Source organism: Eumetopias jubatus, unplaced genomic scaffold (genome assembly GCF_037043125.1).
Source record: "Eumetopias jubatus isolate StellerSeaLion01/CBP00866 unplaced genomic scaffold, mEumJub1_p1.0 scaffold_1, whole genome shotgun sequence".
NCBI classification, from domain to species: Eukaryota; Metazoa; Chordata; class Mammalia; order Carnivora; family Otariidae; genus Eumetopias; species Eumetopias jubatus.
This window is the reverse complement of record NW_028274807.1, coordinates 59,467,122-59,483,249: the sequence shown is the minus strand read 5'-3', so window position 1 is coordinate 59,483,249 and position 16,128 is coordinate 59,467,122.

Genomic DNA, 16,128 nt, shown 5'->3' with positions numbered 1-16,128 from the left:
CTCATGACTACTGTTGAAGGTGTACTGTGGAGTAGGAGAGGGTCCAGAGCTGACAGGTCCCATTTGGTCCAGTAAATCACAAGGATTTCTCCAGGATGCCTTCTTGCCATTGTTCCTTCTGGTCCCCCAAGAGGAGCTCTAACCCCGAGACCAGGATTTCTTACCACAACCTCTGCATTAGTCCAGATTAATGTGTAAATCCTGCTAGTATTTGAAAGACTCCAGGATGTGAATTTCTTATTGTTTATGAGCCTCCTGCTTTTCTAAACTGACACCTGTCAGGAACACCAAGAGCCCTACCAGTAACTAATGCAGCAAAATGATGGTCAGAAACATTATAGTACATAATAGGGAGGATGAGAAGAGATTTCTTTCTTCTTTTCCCCCATAAAAAGCTTGCTTCCGCACCCCACCCCACCACCACCACGCATTTCAGAAAGTCTGCGTCTCATTTTATAGATATGTAGTTTTAGGATTCGCAAATATAGCTTAGGAAATGTTCTTGAGATTGAAGCTGGTAGCGAACCAGTTTATTTTCTGCACTGGACTTTAGGACAAGTGTGCACAGATACAATTCCTTCAAAGAAAGTGAAACTAATATAGTAAAGCAAAGGGATAATACTTTTACACATTAAAACAGTTGTTTGCTATCTGTAAACCTTGACTTAAGCATAATTATTTTTTTTAGAAACCTGCAACTGGAGGAATGTGCATTTTAGTAAAGTTTGTTGTCATTTTGTTTGTTTCCCTTTATCTCTTTCTTCTCGAGATAATGAAAGATTTTGATTCTTTAATTTGATACTGTCCCTGGCCACAGGTATCAGTCAAATAATGCCCGCCCTTACCATACTCTTTTCCTTTCAGAATGAGAGCCTTTCTTCCTGCCATTAAAGACTCTTTTCTCCTTGAAAATCTTATCTTCCTTTTCGGTTAGCATGTGAGAGCTTTGAGGAGAGAGATTCTCTCTGCACTTTGAGGGCAGAATCGTTAAAAACTATTTCTTGAGAGAAACCCCATTTACCCAAACTTACAGGTCTGAGGCCAAAGAGGGGAAATTGATTGCAGATGAAGGTCATATATTTTACACTACAAATCCTTATTGACTTCAACTTTTGGAATAAGGCTGGGAATAAATTAATTTAATGAAAACCTGCTTTGAATGTTTCTTACTAACATCTAAAGCAGAATACCCAGAAAAGACAAAGAAGGGATGCTATTTAAATGCAAAGTCAGTCAATCTATAGATTTCTATAATTATTCAGTTTCTGTTCTACTCATTTCAAAAATATGCGTCCATGAGGTCTTAAATAGAGAAACATCCAGTTCTCCATTGCTTCTCATCTCCCCCACCTGGCACTGGAGGTGAGAGTCACAAAGGGAGACCCGCGCCGCTTCGCCAGTCCTCCACTCATCCGTACCCCACCACCACCACAAAATAAGGAAAAACCAAATTAGAAACTTTTTTTTTGAAAAAAGGGAAATTGTAGTGCTTCATTTGAAAGCGTACTGTTTTTAACTCAACTCAATTTACAGATAGCCTGACAACGTTTTTATAACCTGTCTTTTGTGCTATAATTTGCATTTTTAACTCAATCTTTAAAATAATTGCAATTTCAATTAAGTGAACAGAGGAAAAGCGAAGAGGGGAGACAGGGCAATGTGATGGGGCTAAATCTGATACAGTTCTGGATTCAAAAAGCCAGTTTTCAGGGTTACCAGGAAAAGCTAACACCACTCACTCTTTACCATTCTTGTCCATCCTTACTATTATAGTCTTAAGAATTGGTCAGAAAACCTCACTTCTTTATGTTTTAAGATTTTTCTTATTACTGTCAAACCCATTCAGAGAAATCATACACACCCTTGATTGCCCCTGTATCTAATCTTCTCTCCAGGGCACATGCAGAGAGACCTGAAAATAAAGTGATGGTTCAAATTTGATACAAGATTTAGACATAGTCTAAAGTGCTTTGTGTAAGTTCACTGCCAAAAGGTTCATTGAAAAATAAGGCCAGTTTCTCTGCTCCTGCTCTCCTTGGGACAAACTTTGATTTGGAACCATCTGTATATAGATTTGTAGGAGAAAATTCTCAAAAGCATTGTAAGCAGTTAAACTCCTTCCTTAGTCCCATTGATTTGAACTTCAATTTCCCTGACGGGCCTATTGAGATAGAAATTAAGGGTAACTTTCACACATTGAATGAAAAATGGTTTTTTGCCCTATTGTTGAAAGGATTGTGATTTTCAAAAAAAAATGAAAGCAGAATTTCTTAGTAATCCTCATCATGGCAAACAAAGGCAAGAAGTTGATAGGATAGAGAAAAACCTATGGTAACTTTATGTTTTAAAGTAATTTGTGCTGACCCCACTATGCCAAACACCTTTGTTTCTACAATCTATTCTCAACCAGGGATTGATTTCTCCTGAGACTTCCAGTACGCATGTGTGGGTTTGAGCAGACACACAGATTTACATTTGGAGAATGGAGACCTGGACAAGCCAAAAAGATCAACTCTTAAGAGTATCAAATACAAAGCATTTGTCCAGAATCACTCAGTTCTGCCGTATCCCAAACCAATTCCAGACTAATCTTAAGCGAGAAGTAAGCTCCATAAGATATCCTACTATGAATGTTTTTTTTTTTAAGGAATAATACAAGAAGAGGTACAATGCAGATTCTTAATTTGGGTGTAATTATAATTCACTTTTATATTTAATAGTTGTACTTTTTGTGTGAGTGTGTCATTGAGCTATTTGTACCAGTTTTCAATCTATCATCCTGAGAGGGCCTTGAGAATTTCTGCGTGTGTGTATGTAGATCTGTATTTATGTGTTGTCAGAAAACAAAGTGAATAGGGGAGGAACGAACGAGGGGAGGGAGAAGGTGGTCAATGTTAACAAGTGAGTGCTCCTAGCGTCCCTGTTTCTGTTAGGTCAGGTGGCTGCAGCCAGAAGCCCTCCAGGAAGAGTTGATTGCACGATTCTAAAATAAGAGCCCAGCACTGTTAAATTCAGAACCGTGTTTTCGGAAGCAGGAAAGTTTTATCTTTTTCTGTACCCATTCTCTTTAGTATCAGAGCCATTTGACAGGATGAAAACCATTCAGTAAAAACCACTACTGACCTTTGCATTAAATAGCTATTTTCCTCTTCTAAATACTACCCCTGGTTTCAACTCATCTACTTCCCTTTATTTTCTGCCTATTGATTTTACAACTTACCAGAAGAGTACATAGGTACCATGCTAGTTGTTTCTCTCTGAGCTGAAACAAACAGGGGCAACAGGAGATGACTCATAGAAGAGTGAGGTAAAGACTGAATTTCCCACTTGTGTGGCACTGGTAACCTTTAGTAAGAACTGTTTAGGGTTGAGCTTGGGTCTATAATAGGGCTTTTTTGTTTGTTTGTTTGTTTTGGGGGGGTTGTTTTTTTTTGTTTTGTTTTGGGTTTTTTTTTTTTTTTTTGCACTAAATATGACTGCACTGCATTGCACTACTGAAATGTATTTACTTGTACTGGGAGAGAGTGTGTGAGGTATGGGGAAGAAAGAGGCAGTTATGAAACAGGAAGCATCACAAAAACGGAGAATTATTTCCATCGTGCTTGGTCTTAGCAGGGTTGCTGAGAATCTGTGGAATCTGCTAACTCTTGATCAGGCCCAGAAACTGCCATGCTGATAGGATCTGTTGTCTTATTATAAAGAAGCTGGGCTGGTACAGTAAATTGAAGATGTTTAAGGAAAAGTTTGCCCAGTGTTGTCTCTAGCTAAGCTTCCAGTATATTTACAATGGTAAGGGAGCCAGCCAAGGTGAGGTTGAGCCTTCACCTTGGCCTCCACCACAAAACCCCTTGCTGACACACATTCCAGTGTGGCAGAGGGCCGTGGCATGCCCTGCTTTCAAAAAAAAAAAAAAAAAAAAAAAAAAAAAAAAAAAAAACACAGCTTTGTCTGTATTGGAGATATCCTTTCAGCCTGAGCATGCTTTTCCATCCCTGGGTGAGACCTAGATCAGGCTAACCAAAGAGGAAGGCCATGCACGTGGTAAGGCAGTAAGGGAACAGTGCAATAAACACTGAAAACCAGTGAGGTGAAAGGTTTATTTTGAAACAAGCTAGGCCAACTTTGAAACTGAAGGAAGGGTTGGAGAATTGTCAGAACCTACTTACTAGCTGCTCCATCATAGACTATCCTTTATTAAGCAGAAGACCTTAACAGTGCCTAAAAGTTTAGCTTTGAATTTGCTGAATTTTTTCAATTTTTTTATTGGATTTCTTTTTATTGCCTTTTTAAGCCTGAGAAGTAATTAGTGCATGACAGCTCTTCAGTGACTATTAATAAAAGAATCTTGCACCACAGGAAAAGCAATCAGTTGTGTAGGGCACAATAACACAAGAGTGAGGATGCTGAAGAGCTCTTCCAGAATCCAAGGTGACAGCTTGGAAGATTCTGGTTCCATAAGAAAGGGTCACAACACATATAAATGGCTAATGTTGAATTTCTCTGAACACTATCACATGTGGGGACATCAATTTGGAAAACTATCAGTTGAGGTCTCTCTCCTAAGATTACAACGTTGATACCTATCTCATCCTCTCTCTCTCTCTCTCTCTCTCTCTCTCTCTCTCTCTTTCCTCCTTAGCATCCGCCCAAGTCTACTATTACAAGGTAAAAAATTTGTAAGGGAACTGTCAGCCTTGCAAGTCAGAAAAAAACACCACTTAGGGCTTTCAGAATAACGTAAGCAATCCCTTAGGCACTCAAAGCATTATCTCAGTTTTAAATAGGAAACTCTAAATTCAGAGCTCTTAACAGGTACTTAGAGATGTGTATTGCATAAGCACTAAGCCGGTATTGACTGCATCAAACCAAAGGTATAGAAAGAAATAATTGGCCTTTTAAGATACATTCACATTAACCGTCCTAGGATACTTCTCTTGAGGCTTTGGGGAAACAACTTCTTTTGTGAAACTTGCATACCCACTGTGGTTTTGTCACCAAAGATTTTAATCACCAGAGCCTAATCTCCTCTCTCCCAGACAAAAATAATATGACAGGCTCGAGGGGTATGCTTTGGTGGGATGACACTTTGGTTTTCATTCTGTTCACAGTGCTTTTTACAGGAGACTCGTTATTAGAGGAGCTACTGAACTGTCTTCATGACTTAGGGTTTGGTCAGAGGTTTAAAAAAAAATCGGGAAAAAATAAACAGTAGTACTTTGACACTGTAAACTGGTCTTTAATAGAGTCATGACCTGAAGACTGATGGAGAGAAAGAAACTTCCATGGAAGAGAGTGAGCTAAATCACATAGAACCAAACAAGGATTGTTGGTGAAATGGGGGGCAGCATAGACAACAGAGCAGATTGCTGCTCTTCATGGCCAGAGCCCACAGCAACGGCCAGAGAGAGAGTCAGACAACTGGCAAGCGAATTCGAGTTTTGAAAAAGCCACGATCTGGGTTTCAGTGTGGTCACCGGAGTGGTTAAAATGCCCATGCGCATGGCGAGGACAGCGCTGAGGCTGACCTGTTGTGATAGTGCCTTTCTTACAGCGAGTACTCGATTAATAATTTGTTCAGTTAGGCTTTTCTGGACCATTACCCCCCAGTCTTCTGAGGAGGTCTGAAGGGATAGTGTTCACTTAGGATGAAGGGACAGGATTTGGCTCCTGGGATGACGTGATTTGATGATATTTGCACTAGATTCTGAACTCTACTTAACTGGAGCAACTGAATGAGAGAAAAACCAAGGATGGTTCAATGTTAAAAGAAACCAAAAGCAGTATTTTCTAACTGATGCCTCTTCTTTTTCTTCTCCTTATTCTTGTTCTTCTCCTTCTTCGTTTCTCTGGAAGGAAACTTCATACTTGCTGATTACCAAGCTCAACTCTTTTCCTTCCTACGTTTTTCCCCCACACTGAATCTTCGGTGTGAATTAACCATCAGGTAGGAATGGCTAATGTAAAGGCCATCTGTCATTACAACTTTGCACCCCCTCCTCTGCCTCATCAAGGACATGAGGCAGTGGGGGCGAGGGGGTGGGCAGTGAGGCTCCTCCAGAGCCACTAGCCCTTAGGAAGGCTGAAAAGCAGAGATATCCTGTGGCAAGCTGAGCTGACACTTATTTGCCCAGAGGACATTGGAGCCTGCAGTTAATCCTAACAAATGCTTAGAAAGAGAAGGAAACCCACGTGTTGAAGAAAAACAAGGAAGGTGGTGCCCACAGTTTGCCTGTTTCCCCTCTCTCCTCTTTCCCACCTCACCCACCCCCCCCCCCGTCGCCTCTGTCAGAATTATATTTCATCTCATGTATTTATGTTACCAGAAGAATTATTTGGTTCCTTGGTTTTTCTTTTTATCAGTGGGCTGGAAACTCTTCCAAAATCAAAAACAGATAGCATCAGCGGCTCCCCTGTGGCCTGCCAGTTTCTCGAATGCTGTCCACCTGGTCTTGACCCAGCCAACTAAGATAACTCAGAAGCTTTGGCTGGCTCAACCACCTGTCACTTTATTTTCATTTTGTTTTCATTTCCATTTGAATTCTGAGTGATCCTATGGGAAGGTGGAAATCACAGAAAAGGTTTAGAGGCTGCAATTCTAGGGCATAGCTTGTCAAGAGTTTGTATTATCCAAAATATAGCTTTCTACTCCTGTTTTTCTGTTGAATCTGTTGCCCTGATTATAATTTCTATTATATTTGTGGTTATTTTTATAAGAATAGAGTCCATTTGCTATGTCTATTTGAGTACTTTTTTTCTATTTTCCCCACATGGATGCAGTACCAACCTGTTAATGAAATATCTTTTTATTATATTATTAATATGTAATTCTACTGTAGACCAAAAATATAAAAACAAATTTGCTCATTCTAAAGATATAAAGAACTAGTGAGTAAAAGATTAAGAGTTGAAGGAAAAGACAGAAGAGCAGTGGTTAACTATGTTGAGTTAGAAATCTAAGAGTAGCCTTACCTATTTTTTAACCAGTGCTTGCCAATCATACCATAGTTGAGATTATATAGTCTTGGCTCCTTCATGCTTATGTTCTATAATTTTTGTTTGTCTGTTTGTTTTTCTTTGATGTAATTGAGGTTGCACATCATGCTATTTTTGGCGATGCCTGATTTTATTATATTGTACTTTTATCAGTCATTTCCTTTAGAAGGATGGGGGGAAAAGTTTTATTTCTTTTTTTAATTTAAAATTTGTTTAATGCACTGGAAATAAAATTGGACACATTTCACTGTTCAAAAATTCAAAAACAAAACAGAACAAAAACCACAAAGAAAAAACCAGCAACCAAATAAGCAACAGGAAAAAAAAAAGCTATGAGAAAAACCACCTATTCCTACTGAATACACATACAAAATCTATCTCACACAAAAGAGAAATAACATCAAATAAGAAAGATAAGTCCTAGAAGTTACACTGCTGAAAATATAAAAGACACTCAGTGGGCTCAGTGTGCTCAGTGGGGATGGGAGAAATGGGGCATTCCTTTGAGATCTGAGATCTTGCCATGGTTCCAGCTAATGCCAAAGGGGTTAAATGTGGGAGAGGCATGACTCTAGAGGAAATAAACCCAGCACTTCTGGAACTCTCTATCACCTTTTTATCCTATGCTTGGGCTCCATTTTGATGGGGAGGAGGATGGAAAAGATGTGCTATGGTTGAAAAACTGGCTTGTATCGAGGTCTGGGTCCTCTGTCCATGTACTACCTCACGTATTTCTTTTCTCCGTGAGGATTGCAACGAGCGGGCCCACAGCACGGAAGGCCGTCCGTGACTCGTTAGAACGTCAGCCAGTGCTAAAGAACCTCTTGACTCTAGGCCCACCCCTGTTCTTCAGCATCCCCAGTACCAACAGAGCCAGCTAACTCATACAAATGCACAGTGAGAGGAAAGACAGAGATAATTTGCCTAGCCAAGTGGCTGTATCATTTGTTTAATGTTTGCTGGGTTTTTCTGGTTTTGTCTTGTTTTGGAGTCGGGGTGGGAGTGGATGTAACTACACAATCCTAATACAGTCATTGTTTTGCATTTTCCATGTTTTATGCAAAAACAGACATTTAAATCAATAACTAATTGTGCCCTAGACTGAAAGTTAATGTTTAGGAGAGGAAAAAAATTGTTGGAATTTTTTCTACATTTTTTTGTGAAGAATCTTTTTTGGAAAGGAAGGATACATATTTTTGTTGTGTAATATTTTCTATTTTTGAATGCATTTTATTGGTACAAGACTGTTTTTTTGGTGAAGACATTATTTAAAAAAAAAAAAAGAAAAAAACTAATCGAAAAGTTTGCCCTTAAGGATATGCTGCAGTTTTGAGGTTAAAAAAAAAAAAATAACTGATTCAAGATGCGTGTTAAAAGTTGGGATTATATTGTTGTTTTTTGTAATTGTTACAAGAAGAAGTTTGTACCCACTGCTGTTTATTTTGTTTCAGATGAGTAAGTAAAGGGATTGTTCTTGTTTTATTCTTTTTTTAGAGAAAAAAAAAGCTATTTATGAAATGTCAAAAACACTGGACTGTGAGTTTAAGTGTGGAAGCATTTTACCACCCTGTGTCTTCGACCAATTATGGGAAACCCCTTTTCTCTTCCCCCCCGCCTTAGCCTTGCCAAATGAGAAAAAAATAGAACAGCTGTCAGATGATGCACGCCCCTGAAGCCCTGCTTTAATTTTTACGGTTCAAAAAAGTCAGAAAACCAAAGTTCAATTTGTTTCTGAAATCCCATTGTCCGTAGCCCTTTTCTGTAGGACACAGCCAGTCGGCTCTGCCTCTCCGTCTTGGATCATTGCCTTCTTCAGGACTGGGGGCCAGCTGTGACGCAAAGAGAAGCAGAAGGGCTGAGGTCTCATGAAGTAGATATGAGTGGGACTTCAGCCTCTCAGCGGGCACCTGGGCTTCCCCAGCTTGTGGCCAGGCTGCTCGAAGGGCACCCGGCTCTGCTGCCAGAGGAGGAGAGAGCCTGCCCACACCTCTGCCCTCCGCTTCTAAGACCCGTCTGTTACCATCGCTCTCCAGAATGGCTTTGCCTTTCTCAGCAGCCCACATTCCGTGGACGGGCTCAGGGGAGGAAGGATCCAGTTGAAAGAAATGGGGAAGGTAGGGCAAGGGACCATCTAGCACAAGGGATCTTGTCTGCCTCATCTTTGATTCTGTGGATTGTCCATCCATCTGCTCACTGTGAAGACGGAGAGGCAGAGCGCCCTAGGGCTGTTCAATAGCTTTCCATATTTTTTCAACATTGAAAAAATAATTTTTAAAAACTGTGATTTTTTTAAATCATTTGGCTGGAGGGAAGGGAAAAGGGAAACACCAAAAGCTGTAACATGATTAACTGGAGATATTTAACTGGGGGCACTTTCTAGACCAAGACAAACAAATTCCATTCTGGACCCTAAAGCAGCCAAATCTTGAGACTGTCAATGACAGAAAGCTGAAGAGAGGCCTCCATTTCCTCCTTTCTCCTTTCTTCTCTCTGTCTCAAAATTCTCTCTTGTTCTCCTTTTCCAACTTCCCTTGGACTACTGCCCCAATGGCCCTCAGACTCCCATTTCACACACACACACACACACACACACTTACAAAATACCATTTTTCTTAAGGATTGTGGGACCGAATAAAATCATGTGCCTTCATTTTTTCCTTTTATAGCTAGATGAACCTCTTCCTTTTTACAGTGCTTAAAAAAATAGGGGAGGTTGAAGTGTTAGTGGAGGACTTGGGCATCATTTGCAAAGTAATTTTTGTTTAACACATTCCCCCTAAATATTAACACAGACATGTCAACCCCTTCATGATGCTTTTTGGACATTTAGAGCATTACCTAACCAGATACATGACAGCCTGAACCCTAATTTGACTAGGGTTCTAATTTGACTTTAGAGCAATTCCTGACAATTCTCTCTCATACACTTCTCTCATTTTTATCACAAATGAGGTGAGCAATGGCAAGCAGCCTTGTTCTCCGGATTTGGTGCTTTTGAGTGTGGCGTGGGGTGGGCCTGGGGGTGGGGGAGTGGGTGTGTTTCGATAAAGGGTGCATTCCTATAGATCTCTGGTGCTGAAGGGCCTTGAGTTCCTTCCAGAGACTGCATTTGACACACTTTAAGTACACACAAATGAATGGTATCACATGCAATATTTTAATGGAGCAATGGGAGAGGCTCTTTGAAACGGGGTTTTGCATCTTTTTGTAACATTTTGATTTCTCTGGTGCCTTATTCCTACTTGATGCTGGCACTCACATACCCACAGGGAACGGACACGGAAGTCAGCCTGGGGAGTGGGGACGCTTGAGCGATGCTCGAACATGCGGGCCCCGGGGTGGGGGGGGGGGGTCGTTGGGAGGTTGGTGTCAGTTGGCAGGGAAGGGACTAGATGGCATCTCTTAGCCGAAGCCAAGCAGGAACTGCACAAACCCATACAAAGTGAACAATTCCAACCTGCAAACACACCGAAAACCCATCCTTCCTCATCTGAGCTTTCCTTCCTTCTTCCTCTTTGACCTCCGCCTTCTCGCAAAGGTGCTGCTGCCGCTGCTGCTAGGTGCCCGGGGTCCAGAATGCCCAGCAATCACTCAGGCACAAGCCTGGCACTGCCACGTCAGCCCCCGGCACGACCAAACCCAGGTTTCTCTTGCTTGGGGCTGAGAACCGTCAGATTTTTCTCATCAAAAATGTTTTCCAAGGAATCAGTGGATTACAGTTATTCTGCATTGAAAATGCACTTTAAAAAATAAATAAAAGCTCCAGACTGTTTAAAATGTCCAGAGGGAGCAGGGGAAAGATAAACACGTGCTAGTGTCTGAACCCAGTTCAGTTTATCTCCAGTTGAAACAATATACACTATATTATGTATAAATGTATACACACTTCCTATATATATCCATATATATATAGTGTATATATTATACATGTATAGGTGTGTATATGTGCATATATACACACGTGCACATAACAAAATCAGATGCTCATTATAAATCCAGATGCTCATTACAGATGCTACACGAACAGCAGCAGAGGAAACAAGGTTGGACTCTTGCAACAGATCACAAAAAATAAAAACAGCCACTTGCAGTGATTTTGGTTACTTCTGTATGTTCACAAGGAATGGATTGTAACAAAGAAAAAAAAGGAACAGTGTTAGCAAAAGAGGAAAAATGGGCGCAACCATCTTGATCCGATGGGAATGCAGTAATGTTCTATATCATTTCATCTGTTATTTCTTTTAGTTATGTTGATTTGATTTCAGTTTTTGGCCATTAAAAAAATTCTTTAGACTCAAGTGACCCACAACAAACTGAATAAAACTACAGTGAAAGCCCTTTTCAGTGGAAGACGTCAGAAATCTCAAAACCCTTGGCCTGGCTCAGAACTACCATGTGCAGATCAGTACTCTTAATGTTTGAAATAGAAACTGAAAAAAAAAAAAAAAAACTTTTTTGAAGCACCTTAATGTGGCCATCCATTCGAGGAGTGGGTGCCACTTTTTTCTTTGAGCACCTTATTGACGTGTTTTGCTATCTGCTGTCTTTCTGTTACCTGTTGGCTGAATGGCTAGCTGTTAACACACACATGTGCGCAGACCACTTGTCTGGCCATGTGCGTTCTCAATGAAGTTTACCGTGGTGACTGCTGAAAGGTGAACCCATTTCCTGAATTTCCCGCCACAGTGTTGTGATAAGATTCAAAGAAACCCTATTCCCTGCACAGAAATGTTTCTTATCACATTGTATCTTAGTATGGAAAGGAATATGGTCCCTTTTTTGCAATTGCTACTGTACACACGCACACACACACACACACACACACACACACGCACGCACATGCACATATTCATTCGTCCAAGTGGTATTTTCAACGTCCGTGTGGGTGTCACTGTTCATGCAGTATCTATTTCCCAGTGAACTTTGAACGGAGGGCAACTTTTCTAACCAGATTGTCTTTTCAGACCGAAGACCTGGGAACTGGGGAAGAGTTTGGAAAGAGGGAAAGGCAAGGGAAGAGCGAGCTTTAAACTGAAAGAATAATTTCCCAACAGGAGCTTGGGCTCGATGACTGCAGATCTTTGCAGGTGGGCATGGAACACTGCTTGTATCAATCTGTGTACCCTGTAAACCCATGTATACACAAACACACACATCCATCCATCCATCAGCATATGCGTGGTTTGGGATGAGCAGGTCAATAGTTTTGAGAGGGAGTTTGTTCCTTTTTTTTTTTCCTCATTATACTCTTAAATTGTTGTCAGTTATCAAACAAAAAATTGTTTTGAAAAACCTTGCATACGCCTTTTCTATCAAGTGCTTTAAAATATAGACTAAATACACACATCCTGCCAGTTTTTTCTTACAGTGACAGTATCCTTACCTGCCATTTAATATTAGCCTCGTATTTTTCTCACGTATATTTACCTGTGACTTGTATTTGTTATTTAAACAGGAAAAAAAAACATTCAAAAAAAGAAAAATTAACTGTAGCGCTTCATTATACTATTATATTATTATTATTATTGTGACATTTTGGAATACTGTGAAGTTTTATCTCTTGCATATACTTTATACGGAAGTATTACGCCTTAAAAATACGAAAATAAATTTTACAAGGTTTCTGTTTTGTGTGGAAGAGTAATTGATGTTGCTAAGAATGATGTTTGTTTTTTGGGGTTTTTGTTGTTTTTTTTTAAATGTTACCAGCACTTTTTTTGTAAGTTTCACTTTCTGAGGTATTGTACAAGTTCACACTGTTTGTGAAGTTTGAATATGAAGGAATAATTAAAAAAAAAAACTCTTCTCTGGGTTTCCTATTGCGTCTTCTTTATGTCGTGGCAGGGTTTCTGTTTCAGATGGTCCTTCACATTCTCTCATACCCTGTGATCAAGGTCTAGGTGGAGATTATCCAAATTGAAGATTATACCTAAAAGGCCAGAGAAATTCTCAACACATCAGTTCTCTTGATACAAGACATAAGAATCCCAGAATTGCTGATACTGAAATCACTTTAGGGATACGTAAGGCAAATTTGGGCATTTTCCTCCTCCTGTCCAAAACTCACATGTGATCATGTGGTTCATTTACTGCTAAATTGATTCACTTTTTTTTTCCTACCCACATGCAAATCAGTATCTCTTTGCCTCCTGTGGAAAGAACCGTGTGACACTACGCCCTTCTACCCTTGTATCCAAGGAAAGCTCGCAGCTCAAAATATGTCCCCATTTGATGACTTTGGGGACCCCCAAGAGGCTCCTATCTCCTCCATAGTCCCTTTCTCATATGCAGCCCTACCCATAAGAGCGCTCTAATCTCATGATCCTCACAGAAATTACTGGTGTGCTGGAGAAAGCATACATCTTGTTTGTCCCTAGGGCAGTTAACCAGACTGAAGTAAATTCACCAAGTCTTCAGTGAGCACCTATATTTCACTCAACATTGTGCAGTTTGTGAAGGGAATGAAGAAAACTACTTTAACCCCGGTAAGCCTTGAAATCTAACAACTAAGAATGAAGATTCCTATAAGATCAAGAGCTAGGTTGTTCCATTCAGACTGTCAGTGCCACGGAAGTTCATAAACTAACAGAAAGATATACAGGCAGGGTACGTCAGAGAAGGGTCCAAGGAATAAGCAGTTGAGTTTGGGGACTCCCAAGGACTTGCAGACCTTGTGTTGGAGGAGGTGAGTGTGGACGGACATTCCCACCAGGGTGAGGAACACAGATGCCTAGGCAGGGGCTTGGGATGGGGAGAGTCTTAAGGAGAACTCTGGGCTGAAAGGTGACCTCTATGAATTTAAATGTTGACTTATTGCAACTCAGTTACTGAACCCGTAAGTTCTCCTGATACTCTAGGAAGTAGAAGAAAATAAAGAAAAAGCAAACATTTCACGATGCACTGTTTGCCTGTGTTTGATTTTTGTGAACCCGAACAGCATCTTGATGGATTATTTAATAATTTAAAATAATTTTATATGTCGGATGATGCTTTGCTGCTCATAAAGTAAGGGGGACTGCCTGCTTTGGCCTTTGTCGTTCTGAGGAGACCATCCCTATAGTGTGCAAAGTGAAGACAACTCTCCTCTGCTACCACTTTCCTACTATTTCAACTACCACAAAATCTTCTACTATTCCACCCTCCTGGAGCAAATGAATCATCTATGAGTTAAACTTCCATGTCTTCAGATCAGCTTAATTGTAAACACAAATATGAAGACTGAAGGCAACAGCAATGCCCTGTTTAAAAAAGTCATCAATATCCAGGATATGTTTGACTGCTTAAAAATTTATCTCACTTAAAACAAAATTTTAAAATACAGAGAACTTGCAGACCCCAAGGATACACCTGCAATTCTTAGCATTCCTTCCATCCCAGTCTTTAAGAGTTTGGTAATTCCAGATGCCTGGGTTACTCCCAACAAGGTTTGATGCCCCCTCGGGGACTTCTGTGGCATCAGCAGCAGCGCCAGGCACAATAATGAGAACATTAATTCTGCATTTTAGAGCTTACAAAGACTCAACCACATTTTCTTCATCTTCCCAAGAACCTTAAGAAGTAGATATTATTATAACCATTTTACAAATGAGGAAACATTTATAATGAGGAACAGGAGGTTAAGTGACTTATCCGATGTCATAAAAATAAATAGCAGCACTTAGCACTTAACCAAGTATCTTCTCCGTCCACAACACATCCTAGCTACTTCTCTCTTGATCTCTGCAAAATCAATCAGACTTTTAGCACCAGAGGAAGTATTCTTCACATGGAGTCAGAATGACTGTAGTCCAGGGCAAATCCTCTTGCATAACACCTACAAGTTGCAAACCTTTTGACAACTATGACCTTGTTTACATGAACTGGATCCCTTAGCTACCTTAGATACCTTTTGGGAAGAGTCTGAAACAAATTCACAGCCTGCTTTTGGCCTCATGCTTTGTTTTGATCAAAGGAAGAATACAGGAAAAAAAAAAAAAAAAAGGAAGGACACAGGAGAATAGAAGATCGAGTCCCGCATCGGGCTCCCTGCTCAGCAGGGAGTCTGCTTCTCCCTCTGACCCTCTTCCCTCTCATGCTATCGCTCATTCTCTCTCTCTCAAATAAAGAAATAAAATCTTTAAAAAAAAAAAAAGGTGAATAGAAGAGGACTTCCACGTTTATTCCTGGTGGTAGCCCTTATAAATGCACAGCATCTGTAGACCCATCCAATGGCTTGTAAACATACCTCTTCTTCTATGTTTTCTCCATATGCAAGGGAATTACTAGAATTGTGATGTCTAATATACTAGTCATGTCATTATTTACATTTAATTGAAATGAAATTTAAAATTCAGTTCCTTAGTCACAGTAGCCCCATTTCAAAGGCTCAATAGCCACATGTGACTAGTGGCTGCCATATTGAATGACACAAATACAAAACATTTCTATCATCACAGAAAGTTCTATTGGATAGTTTTGTCCTAGACTCTACCTTCTGCAAAAAAAAAAAAAAAAAAAAAAATTCCATCAAACATCAAAGTACCTAATTCTGCTTTCCTGAAAGTCCAGGCTCTTGCACACATTAAACTCCTCTGGGCCTCTTGGTAGGTGTACCTTGGAGTGGATGTAGAAGTTTACTAGTTACAGTCATGAAGCAGGACTGGGAAGAACCAGAAGATGGAACAAAACTCACACCCCACAGCTGGCAGCCACAGCCATGCTGCTGAGTCCCTCCTCTTTGTGGGTACAGTGTGCCCACCAGAATGCTGCCATGTGTATGCAGCACGCATAACCACCCTGCCTGTCCAGCTCAGCACTGATGGCATCTGTATGAACCTGAATGTGTGATGATGCATCTCCTAGGGCTCGCAGGTGAGAAGGAACGAGTGGTGAAATAAAATTGCACAGGAAAACCCTGTCTACTCATGAAGATCATCTATCTCAAAGCTCCATGACTCAGGATTTCTCATATTTGTTCAGGGTAATTCTCTGGATTATAGATCAGACTCTATATGCTCAGGCTTAGAATGTGGAGTAATAAAGGGTGGGGAATCAATACATTTATTCCTCCCCAAACTCTCATTCATTAATTCATTTATTCTCTCCTTCTCCTATCATGAAATCCAGGAGGGGATCCAAGAGAGTTTAGGATCACTC